This window comes from Gymnoscopelus microlampas (genome assembly GCF_963454915.1).
Source record: "Gymnoscopelus microlampas genome assembly, chromosome: 10".
Lineage (NCBI taxonomy): Eukaryota > Metazoa > Chordata > Actinopteri > Myctophiformes > Myctophidae > Gymnoscopelus > Gymnoscopelus microlampas.
Window position 1 is genome coordinate 31,641,443 of NC_139947.1, and position 13,138 is coordinate 31,654,580.

The 13,138-nt window shown below is 41.2% G+C and overlaps 1 protein-coding gene across 1 annotated transcript in view; it reads left to right on the forward strand.

Annotated features, from left to right (window-relative positions):
• Positions 1 to 300: 300 nt before the first annotated feature.
• LOC311054184 (band 4.1-like protein 1) overlaps positions 301 to 13,138 on the forward strand; it is a gene marked incomplete at its 3' end in the record, with an annotated part of 65,384 nt that continues 52,546 nt past the window's right edge. Inside the window, exon 1 of the mRNA XM_084070062.1 lies at positions 301 to 396. The remainder of the gene's footprint in view (positions 397 to 13,138) is intronic.

A 13,138-nucleotide genomic window follows, 5' to 3' on the forward strand; every position in this document is an offset into this window, starting at 1 on the left:
CGGCCACATACATATCAGTTTGGGGGTCCATGGCATGAAAAAGTTTGAGAACCACTGGCCTAGTGTGCATGCATGGCATTCTGGGCGTCATGTGCAGGGGAGATGTGTCTACTCTACGCATCACGCACGGCGTCTAGGAGTTCCCTTCCCTTGCACCGCTGTTACGCCCCTCCACTCTCCTCCTCCTCGCCCTTCTAGACAGCCATCCTGGCCGGTGTGTTGTGGCTCTCTCTCTCTCTCTCTCTGTCTCTCTCTCTCTCTCTAGCTGCTCCGGCTTTATCTCCCTATCTCTCCCCGTGACCGAGAGAAGCGGCGCTCCGGGGCGGTGGCGGCTGCCTGTTATCTCAATGGTCGAAATCCGGATTTAAAGCTTGACACCCGGACCTGACAGAACAGGTAAGGCTGATCGCAGATCGTCCTGCATTTTGACGCTGTTAGTAGTGAATGAGGTTGACAGTGGCACACACACAGGTGTAGGCTGCGTTTTGCCGGGTCGCTACTGTGTGTATCAATGCTCGTGTAAGAACCGGACACAATGACATTGTAGCCCGACGGGGAAGCGTCTTAATGCTGCCATCAGGAATGGATTTGTATGAACAGAACCTCGTACTGTCATTCATTGCTCCGTCTGCGACGATGCCGCTATTGTCCCTCGAGTGTCGTGGATGGACGGAGAGGGAGAGGGTGTTGCCTTTTGCTTTAATCCGAGCAATATGGTCGATAAGCCGTTTTAATAAGCTGCATGGAACGGAATCAGGGCAGCATCCTGCTTTTTCATGCATGTCTAGGCCCAGTAGGCAGCCAGCTAAACAGTGAGCAGGTGCACCTTTTTTTGGCCATGTTTGGAGAACAGGACTGTGTAGTGTTTAAGCCTTACGTTCTGAGAGGAAACAGTTTAGATGTTTGGGTCGAACATAATAAGGATCTGTAAGAATCCTCTCCAGAAACACTCGGGCTGTTATACCAGATAGAGAATAGAAGCTAATTGAAGTGGGGAGTGTTGTCGCCGGGTGTGGCAAAGGGTACAGTCCCCAAATGTGTGTCCTCTGTCATGCTGTGTCAAGTGAAATATTTAACTGACATTTAATTGAATTTAACTTCAAGGGTGATTGATAGAATAATAGACAGCCTAGATAGTGTATTTCGAAAGTGACCAACTCTCCTTGTTTTTTATCTGTTCAATGAGTTTTAAGTTTAGGATATTTAAGGCTCTAATGCACAAGGATTCAAATAAGTTTCCTGTAGGCTTACTTGGCCTACATTTTCACTTTCAGTATTTTATTTTTTCCCCCCGAAACTTTGTAGCCATTTATTTTTTTTACCCCAATACAGTCGTTATTCCAATTAAATCCACCCCACACACATATCTGTGTTGACATTGCTGTTGTATCTTACTGACTCAACTGCCAGTGAGGAGCCCCCACCAGGAGGATGTAGGGCCTTCGTCCTACTCCTCCCGCCCAACACTCCCCGCTGACAGGTGCCGCCCCAGCCTGTAGGAGTACGCCTGGCTTCCCTCCCCCGAATACGGGGGCAATTGGATACACCATGGTGGATTTGAACCCACAATCTCGGTGTGGTGGGCAGGGACTTTACTACTGCGCCACCCAAGCGACCACTTTCAGTATTTGAATCTAAATGTTTATGTAATACAAGAAAGTATAGCCTAGTCTAAGCATTTTTCATAACCTTGAGTGCTCCTAACTCAAAACCCTAATAATAATGGGAGTGGACATTGGGGAATGTGTCTATTTTACTACCACAACAACAGCCACCTAAAACTCAGTTTCAGATACAGGATAAGATTGCTAAATGCTTAAAATGCAATGGGTTTAGGAGGGGGGGTGGGGTGATGGGTTGTTCCTTATGTCTCCTTTATGATAATCTGCCATAAACAAATATTATTTGATCCCCATGCTAAATGCACATGCAGAGAATATGTCATTGGCAAGGAATAATGTTGAACAGTGCTAAAATGTTTATTTAAGATAATGCCCCATTTAATCACACTATTGAGACATGTCATTTTAAATACTTTTGAATATGTGAGATTGTAAATCTCTCCATTATCAGTATTACATCCATCTGTTGTACTAGTTCTCTTCCTAGACCCTCACTCCTGTAGCTCCAATCCAGCCAATGCCATAGGCTAACCCAAAGATTGGCATTTCGTTTTATTTCAGCATGTAGCCTATATCTCTTGAGTGTTACACTCTGCATCATTGTCGTGGTATTAGCAGCAAGTGTGTGTGTGTGTGTGTGTGTGTGTGTGTGTGTGTGTGTGTGTGTGTGTGCGTGCGTGCGTGTGTGCGTGTGTACATACCTGTGTGTGTGTGTGTGTGTGTGTGTGTGTGTGTGTGGGGGGGGGGGGGTTGTTTGCATAGTTGCATGTATGTATTTTGAGTGTGTTCTACTCTCACATTTGTGGCTGAAGGTGGAGGTGGCGACATGATTATCAAACTCATGTCTGTCTGTCCGTCCGTCCGTCCGTCCATCCATCCATCCATCCATCCATCCATCCATCCATCCATTCATCCAGGTCTTATTCTCCTCACTTTCTAATGCTCCCATTTCAGCCTCCCTGGTGTGTGCATTGTAATGGTGTCCCTATTACTGCACTCAAAAGCTGTCTGCTCTGTCTACACCCCCTCACTTTTATCATTAAAGGGCAAGTATGGTTTGTGTTTTTGCATCTTGCGGTTGTGAACGCAACACCTAAGGGGAAATTGTGCAATATCTACTGTATTTTGGTAGGCTCTTGTCAAGGTGGTTCAAGGTTTTCCTCTGTGAGAGTGAATATAATGGAATTACATGCCACATTTCCCACAGAGCAATGTCCCCTTATCTGTGACAGTTTAGATGTTGCAGACATTCAACCTGGGCTTTTGTTAATAATGGAGAGGGCTTAGAAAGGGTTATGGTGGACATTGAAATGGTGTTTCCAGAGCGAACTCCATTACCTTTCAGTTGATACGTAACCTCTGTGCAATCTGTCACTATAGTATACAGGACTTGCCCTAAGGGTAAAGGTAAGGGTCACATGTACAACTACAAGACTCGCTATTGATAGTTTGTGTGTGTGTGTGTGTGTGTGTGTGTGTGAATCAGAATCAGCTTTATTGTCACATCATCACAGGTTTACAGGAGTAAAAAAAGGGGAGAGATTTGTTTTTGTGCATAGTTCCCATCGTATCGTTATTTACATAGAAAAAAAAGAAAGGGAAGAAGAAGAGTGGGAGTGGGGGAGATCAAACAAGTTATCTACATATTTACACATGGTACCTGAGATAAGATATAAAGGTGCGTGAGCATAGCAGCAGACGTATACTGTGCATGATATACTTATGGGCGTTAGTTAAGGTGCTATAAAAAAACGCAATAAAAAGATAAAAGTCAGTACATTGTACATGTGAGTGAATGTGAATGCTTGTGTATATGGGTGCTTGAATGTGTCTTTGTGTGTGCATACTCAAATGCATTTACATGTATCTGTGCCACTGTGTAAACACAGTGGCACTTTACAGTTATGTTAGTACCTATGCCGTATGCGTGTGAATACCTGAGTGAGTACACATGCATCTACGTTTGCGTCCATGTCTCTCCGGTAAATACACCGTGCCACAATGCCTCCCTAGAGTCCTATTTCAAGTCATCCTACAGTATGATCGATTTGTAATAGTTCATTGAACTTCGGCCAGTTGTCTGTTCACAGCCAAATTGGATTCTCTGCCAGATAACCTCACACACTTTTAAGTAAGGCCATTCAAAGTCACATTATGAATGAAGGCATGGAATAAATATTGTCACGTTTTGCATTATCAACAGAAATTATTCATTGCTTTCTGACTCAGCAAGACATTGCACTTTCTGGCAAACCCTTGACCATGTTGAAGTTGAGAACAGATTTATTCACAAATTCTTAGTGCAAAATATGAAGCTGTGTGAATGTTTGGTTATTTTGAGTAATTGAGTAAAGCAGACTTGTGTTTTGAACATTATGAAAGGCTTTTTATTTCTCTTTACAATCCCACATAAACATTCAAAGTATTGTAAAACAAATCCCCAAATGGTGCTTTGATGAATACTGTGTCATGATCTTTTCTGTCAAACAACATGATACTGTACCCTGTACTTAATCTTAATAAGTTCAACATACTGTATGGTAGATCTACAGTATACAGTTTGGACCTGTGTGGTGTGCTTTACGCACTCCTATAATGCCAAAGAAGTCTAATAGAGAGAACATACATAAACAAGACAAGAATGCTACAGCTGGACCAAATGGGGTTGAACCTACTGACATTGCCATCCTTAGAGACCCTCACAACAGGATGAATAATATTAGAAAGAAACAAAGAGAGAAAAGATTAATATTATTGTGGAGTGCGTAGGGGCTGGGATGTGTACATATTGTGTCTATTCACTGAAGGATAACACATATCAAACAACATTAAAAGCTCTAAGTTAATGAAAATAAATGACCATAACTAAAAGTCTACAGTGTGCTGTTTGACACAGAGGAAAGATCATGACATCACTCAATGGTTAAGGTTCATTCTCCAGTGAGCATGAATGCTCTGAGCAGATTTCATGGCAATCTAGATTTTGATATAAAATTGAGATAAACATTTTGGCCTGAAGGCCATGGCACGCTTCCTCCAAACAGCTGTTAGAATGTTAGGATATTGTGGGAATCCCTCTTTCAGATGGCTAAATCAGGGCGGCGTACTTGCTTTTTCCACAGTGATTGGCTATCTGTGAAAATGGGCAGGGTTTCAGGTGCTCTGCACATTCTATTTGCCAGACACATTGTGGGAAACTAATGTATAGTGTGCAAATTACAAAATTGCTTGCATTTGTATTAGCCCAATTCTTTTATTTTTTTGGACACCATATATTCCCGCTTCACCCAGTTGATGGCTACTCAGATGGTTATGATGAGTGCATGCTATTGGGGAGAAGTTGTGCCTTGCTCAGGGATACAGACACATAGACTGGGGAAAGGAGGCAAACTGGTGACCTTCTGATTACCAGACGGCCTCTGAGCCTCTCTTAAGGCTATGGCCGTCGGCCGCATACTTGAGATGATAAAATCCTCGAGGCGCCATCTATTGATCCTGATCAAAACATTGATCTGACCTCTACAGTAAACAGTGAGTGCTAAAAACATTGTGCAGACTCCATTATTATTATTTTTGTACTGACTTTTGCATTCTCATTTCTCACCACCAGGGTTACACATACAAATGGACAGAAATATTAGCTTTACCTTAAAAAAATAAAAATAACTTTGCATAGAGCTATAGTGTACGGAAGCATTCTTTATGCTAAACAACTAAACATTAAACAACATTAATAATGAATTGATCAAAAGCATTGTGCGTCCTCCTGCACACCACTAGTCTCAGATAAATCAATGTGAGGACGTGTTTAAAAACAAGAAAGAATGACATGATGGACGGCGCAGGCCCCCCCCCCCCCCCAAAAAAAAAAATAGTTTTGGGGGTCCAAAAGCATGGGATGAAAAAAAAAAAAAAAAAAGGAGGTCCGCGTTCCCCCCCCCCCCCTTAGGGGTCCCTGGAGACCCTTGGGGGTCCCTGGGGGTGACCTACAGACACGGCGAAGGAAAACTGTAAAGCCACAGCCATGCATGCAAGATGTTGCACATGAACTCTGCAGCCGCACTGAGCAGAGATGCTCATAGGCCTGCGTCCTGCGTCGCTGACGCACAATATTGTGAAAGGACGCATTCATGACACCGTCGTGGCGTCCATGGGACGCACTAGAGTTGTCACCAACAACAGAGAAAAATATAAAAATAATTCGCGATAAAATTATTAGTGCACGATAAGTATCGGCCCGATAATTATCGGTTCGATATCAGGAATTATGACGTCATCCCGATAAAACCGATAACATTAATAATAGCTCTGATGATATATAATATTTGTCAACTGTGATCTGCATGGACTCTCGCTTAGACACCGTTGTACTGGAGAAGTATAACTCTCGGTTAGACACCGTTGTACTGGAGAAGTATAACTCTCGGTTAGACACCGTTGTAGTGTTGTGCTAGTGTTGTGCTAGTTACTGAAAACCAGTGACCAGTTACCAATGCCATTACTAGTTACTTCATTTAAAAGTAACTCAGTTACTTTACAAGTTACTTACACCAAAAAGTAATGCGTTACTGTGAAAAGTAACTTTGAAGTTACTTAAAAAAAAAAGGGCTCCCATTATTGCCCTTATAGCCTTCATTTCAGTACTGTTATTGCATTGGGGAATAATACAATCTGTTGATCAACTTGACATGCATTTGCATCACTGAACTCTGCTAAGCAATGTGGTATACCAGGGGTTGCAATATAGGATTGTAACCTGCTGGTCCCAATGTCCGGAATGAATCAAATTTATCAGACATCTGATAAAAAATACCGGTCATAATTATGTTGAAGCATTAATTACAATTAAGCAGGTGCGTAAATACAGCCTTAAGGTCCTTACACACCGGCGAAAATAGCGAATATACGCAAAATTCGGACTCGTTCTGAATAATTAAAAGACGCTTTTTCGCTTCGCTTTTTCGCTTTTTCGCTCCATGTACGGAGCCATTGACTTTATAAGGTTTTAAAAAAAAACGCATTATTCGCACGAAAAAATCGCCCCGGTGTGTAACAACCTTAACACTTAGGCCTACAGCATTATATTTTGGATTGAGCTATTTGAACATGAACCATATTTGAACATGAACCATGATGAACGAGTAATATACACATTTTATATACAGTAGCAGGGTCATCTTGCACAAATACATTAATTACCTACACTACCATTTGTGCCTGGCAATCTCCTTCTCACCCATTGACTTGCATGTTAAATGATGGCGTTTCCCCTTAAAAATAATCGATCATTTCAGGAGCAAGAGCTTAAAAATCTCTCCTAAATCTAGTCAACAAGGCCTGCAGTAGGCTATGCACTGGACAAATATGCATGACATTATTTCAATACACTAAAAAACTGTGGTGGAAAGTAACTAAGTACATTTACTCAAGTACTGTACTTAAGTACAATTTTGAGGTATCGGTGCTTTACTTGAGTATTTCCAATTTCCAATACTTTTACTACTACTCCACTACATCTCAGAGGCAACTATTGTACTTTTACTCCACTACATTTATTTGAAAACTTTAGTTACTAGTTACTTTTCAGATATAAATTATGATATAATGAAACATACATTAACCACTTTAACCCTATTTTATACCTAGCCGATCTACAAGCTCGATCTGCTATTTTCAAATATTTAGTACTTTTACTTTTGGTACTTTAAGTACATTTTTATGCCAATACTTTTGTACTTTTACTCAAGTAAATTTTGAATTCTGGACTTTTACTTGTAACAAGAGTATTTCTATATTGCAGTATTGGTACTTTTACTTAAGTAAAGAATTTGAGTACTTTTTCCACCACTGCTAAAAACATGGGAAATGTTAGAGGGAGTAATAGCCATGGATACACGACGGTCGACTGTCACGATGTCCTGTTCAACAAGATTTCAAATGTATAAAAATCTTTGGAAAATAGCAGATCTACAAGCTTGTAAATCTGCTATTTTCAAATGGCAGATATGTGTAGGGCTGAAGTGGTTAATGTGTGTGTTGTTTATAATATTCTAGAGCTTAATCTACAAAGTAACTAGTAACTAAAGTTTTCAAATAATTGTAGTGGAGTAAAAGTATAATATTTGGAAATACTTTCCAATACTTTACTACTACTACTACTACTACTACTACTACTACTACTACTACTACTACTACTAGCCTACTACTACTACTAATAATAATAATAATAGTAAAAAAAATACCTCAAAATTTTACTTAAAATTTTCCTAAGTACAGTACTTGAGTAAATGTAAAAAAAAACAAACAGAAAAGGCCTATTTTCATTCCAGCTAATAAAATTCACAATATCGGTTGCATATCGGTTATCGGTGACCGATATAATCCAAACCTCTCTAAAATCGGTTATCGGTATCGGTCACAAAAATCCCTATCGGTCGGACTCTAATTACCAGTGATGTTACATGAAGGCCACTGTAAGACCTTATGTCGAAGGCCATATCCTGCCATGGCTATGTACATTCAGAGGAGAAAAACAATGCATGAGGTGGCATGAAAAGGTATTAAGCAGTCATGTACATCATTGAAGCTACTTTGTGTAGACGTGAATTGAAGTAATGCTGTTGTGTGGGTGGGTCTTTAAAAGTGAAGATGGGATGTGGTTTGCTGTAGGGAGGTATTGTGCTATTGAGATTTTTAAAAAAAATGCATGTGTGTATCTATCTATCGATGGATCTATCTATCTATCTATCTATCTATCTAACCCACCACGACAACAGATAAGTCATCTAGGCTTTTTTCATTTTTGTTATTTCATGTCATATGAAAGCAGGGAATCATAGCTACAAATACTTTTGTAAATACAGTATTCAATCAAAATACAAAATAGCAGATCTACAAGCTCACAAGGCGGCGACGCGTTGTGAGCTTGTAGATCTGCTATTTCATGACACATGTTTTGTTTGTAACTAGTGTTGCCATGTATAGTAATTATAAGCGACCTCGTTCTCTGTGAAGTTGCTTGCAAATATTGCTAGTTGCTTTTTATTTGTTTTTATTATTTTGTTGTGAGCTTGTAGATCGGCTATTTCCAAATCGTCTATTTTCAAAAAGCCGATGCATATAGGTTTATAGTGCTCATATAGCCACTTACATCTTTGGGCTTGTTTTCATTGACCTGGTTGCTTATTACTCTCTCGAAAATCTGGCAACCGTGTCATAGTTTATACCACCGAAGAAGAAAATGCGGAAGTGATCGTCTTTACAAGGCCATGAAAAAGCATAATAACGTGACTTGCGTCGATAAGTAAGTAATTAATAGCGGACAGTACTGTGTTTGGCTAAAAACAGTGTGTTTGGTAACCTCATACAAGCGCATTATTAACCAAGTTAGGCTAGCGCACGGAGGACGCACTGTTATTTTCGATTCCACTTTTACCACACATTTAACCGTATTTACTCCAATTTGCAAATGTTCTTTGTGGTTTTGATTCCTGTGGAAATTAAGATGTCATGGGAAGAATGACTTAATTTTGTGATGCGACAAACATCCGTGTTTATGTGAAACTTGTGTGTTATTGCATCTTTGCGCACTAAAGTTGTTTACATCTGAAAGAGCATTTCATCCCAGCATATGAGAACGACTGCACTTTGAATGCGAGCTGGTAAACAATTGTGCATGGAAAATGGTCATTTTGTGTGTTATTTTATTATACATGTTGTTTGCGTAGTTTTAATAGTATTTTCCATTTGTGTGTTTTCTGTTTACAGTTAAATAAGCTACTTCTACTGCAACAGCATCTTACAATGCTTATCTTTAGCACCCACTTTAAGGAGAGCTAATGTGTGTAGTTTCTCTTGGGCTGGCTGAGGCTATCAGATACTGTACCAAGTATTAGTAGTTTAGTAACCGTGTGTGTGTGTGTGTGTGTGTGTGTGTGTGTGTGTGTGTGTGTGTGTGTGTGTGTGTGTGTGTGTGTGTGTGTGTGTGTGTGTGTGTGTAATAAATTACCAAAAGTCAGTTTCGGTTTTGCGTGTTTTTATGTGTAGTTGTTGTGTTGTAGTTTGAGTGTTTTACGCCAAATCTACTACGTGTATTCGTCCCTGGACCGAAGGGAATAGCTTGAGTTAGGTTGAGCTCAGATATCGGTACAGTTATTTAACAGTCAGCCCGTGCGACGAGGAAAGTACGGAGATTGGTGTTGTTCACGTGAGGAGTGCTAGGCTAGCTCGACGTCGTGGTTCTCTTGTCGACGAGCGTCGTGGGAGAGGCGAAACGTAATCATCTCTGCCAAACCAACCCCCACGAGACGAGAGGGAGTTCGGTTCCGAGTCGGACAAGCAACGTGGAGGACGTGCGGGAGAGCCAGCTGTTCATCAAAGAGCTGAGCAGAGCGGAGCGACCCATTCCGAGAGGAGGACGCGCTCGGTTGGCCGACAACAATTACCAAACCAACATCATCATCAAAGAAATGTGTGCTTTTTGCAATGTGTGATTTTTGCATTTGACTGTGCTGTTGTCGGACGATGAGACGAATTAGTTTAGAACTGTGCATGATAGCACTGAAGGCTAACAATATTAAAATATTCTGTTACAAATGGTCCGGAATTCCACATGTAGCCTACTAGAGTTTCACAAGTACAAAAGTATTGGCTTCATAATGTACGTAAAGTATCAAATGTAAAAGTAGTCATTATGCACAATGGCCCATTTTCAAGTGGTAACATGTAGCCTAGCCTATAAAAAATATGTTTTAAACTGCCCATGTACAAGCTGACCTCATGGCACCAAAGCTAATTGTGTGTACGGGTATTTCAAGGGCTGGCAGAGAATAACGCTTAGTTTGTCGTAGTTTAAGTTGCGTTGTCAGCTCCACATCTGCTATTTGCAAACATTTTTGTACTTTGGGTACTGTAAGCCCATTTAAATACTAATAGTTTTACTGAAGCACATTATTATCTCCGAATCCTTTCTCATCATGCAGTACTTGTACATTGCAGTATTGATACTTTTACTTAAGTAAAACATTCGATCACTTCTTTCCACCATGCCATTTCATTTATATTTGAATCACGTCAGTTTGCAATGCAATTCATAACTAAAGGTCTATAAACCTGTGTGATATAATGACGTTATGAAGTACTGCTAACTGGGAAAGCAGCCCGTCCAGCAGGGGCCATTCACACACACTCTATTTGTCTTGACAATGACGTTGGCTGTAGTACCCCGGATGCGATGTTACAAACAGCTGACCTGAATGTTGTGGTTGTCCTATGCTAAACAACACATACAGTAACGTAAAAAGGAATACATAGGTTTGATGACAGAAAATGCATTTATATACTATTGCTATAAAACAACAAAGCTAGCCTACATGTTTAAGGTGACATTACACTTATGCTATTGTGCTCCACTATGTTTACACATTTCAATGTGTAAACATACAGATGCATTTACTATGTCCATGTGTATGATGCGACAGATTGAATAGCATGTTATTGACTTCATTGATGCAAAACATTTTGTATAAGTGATTAATGTCCCTGAATGGGTTTGAGCCTTATTGTTGTTGTAATGTGTGAACATGATGGCGCTCACAAATTGTGCATTTTGAGACTCGGGCGGAATGCAGTGATTCCGTGCCGCCACGTTAATATTGGAGCGTCGGGTTTATATCCTTAACCCAGCCAGGTTGTGTAGCCTACATAACTCTATGACATAACTCCATAACATAGGACAAGCTACTGTAAGTTTGTAGACCTCACGTGTCCATGAAAAGAATGTCGGGGCTCCCGAAAATGATCTCGCAGAATCGCTGCTGCGCTGAAAATAGCAGATCCACAAGCTCACAACGCGTCGCAATGGGACCTGTTGTGAGCTTGTAGATCTGCTATTTTCAAATAGCCAACGCAGCCATGCAGATCTGCAAGCTTAACCGAGTGACTGTTAAAGCAGTTTGTTTAAATTACTTTATAAAATGTTATATTTTCACAGGGATTATTTATTAGTGTAGATATACATTTTGGAGTGGATATATGTGTCCAGATGCCTGTCAGACCGTCTGCTCCGCAGGTCTAGAATGGAATAAACGGGCGCAGGCAACGTCAACAACTGGTCTCGACCAGACGTGAGATCTCAGCGTAAAGTAGGATGAAGGCCTCGTCAGGATATATTGATAAATGCCGAAAGGTGCGGTGATATCGCCGTACGTTCATTATTCGGGCTGCACCGCGTTGATAAATGAGGGCCACTGTGCCTTCCTTCCGCCAGACAGCTTTTTGTGTATTTACTATGAATATCGCCCCTATACTTAAGGCTGACAAATAACGTAATACACATCCATTCTCTCTACGTCCTGCGTGTCTGGAGGATGTTGGGTCTTTTGAGCAATTGAGCCAATGTGTATTCTCAGAATCCCATTTCACACTCGAGTGTGAAATGTGTCTGTCTGTGTCCCTCATTCACAGAACCGGTTTTCTACGTCATGACATAAGCGCACAATATAAACAGCACACACATGTCCTGGCCTCGTTCTCTTCATTTTTGATTGTTGAGACAGCAGAGAGGCAGCAATGGCACCAGCGTAAAAAAAAAAGTTTGTCCAGAGCAAACTCATCGACGCGAGGACGCCTAAACGAACGGTAGCCACCGCGATCGACCGCCTAAACCACTTTCAGGACAAGCTGCTTCAGGCTGCAGCATCAGTCCTGCTTGGTAAAATAAAGGCTGAACTCAGTGGACATTGGACAATATTTTGCAATAGGCCTACTCGCGTATAAAGATTTTCCGCTTTCCAAACGGGAACTAGTTGCAGTTTGTATTCGATTCATGGAGGATGGAGGACTCATCAAAGAGCGGGCAGTGGAATTTATTGACACCGCGGATTTAACTGCACGGTGCATCACAAAGCGCTCCTAAAAGAAACCAATCATCTACCAACTATTGTAGGCTACCCGTGTCTAAGCTAAAACATAAACATGTAGGTCGCCTACATAGGCTACTTTGGTAAATAAATCTGGTTATTTGAAGAGGTTATTCAACTCTCCAGCTGTCTATCTGCGACTCTCTCCCCCCCTTGCGCTTCAACTACATGCAAAAAGGCCGTTCGCAGCTCGCGATGCTTAAATGAAGAAATGTGCACGGAAAATCATCTAAAACTATGCGAAATAAACCCCAAAAAAATATCAAAAATAAAAGCGGGGCTTTATTGTGGCTTAAATAGATTCAAGTCGACACTTATTAATGTTTTGGTGCATTCTATAATTTAATACAAAATTCTGATGCCTCTCTGCAGAGTGATACTGCATGAAGAACTAACTCAGTGTGTAGAGGGGAGGGCGGGGCTTTAGGCTGCGTGGGCGGACACTGGTGTTGGAACAATGGCGGCGGTGCAAACATGTTCAGTTGTGAGAGGGGGCATGTTCAGACCTGAGAGGGGGCGTGAGAGGGGGCGTCTCCCTGCATGAAGCCAGCAACCAATCGGTGTTTGGAGCAAAGAGGGGGCGTCGCCCTGCATGAA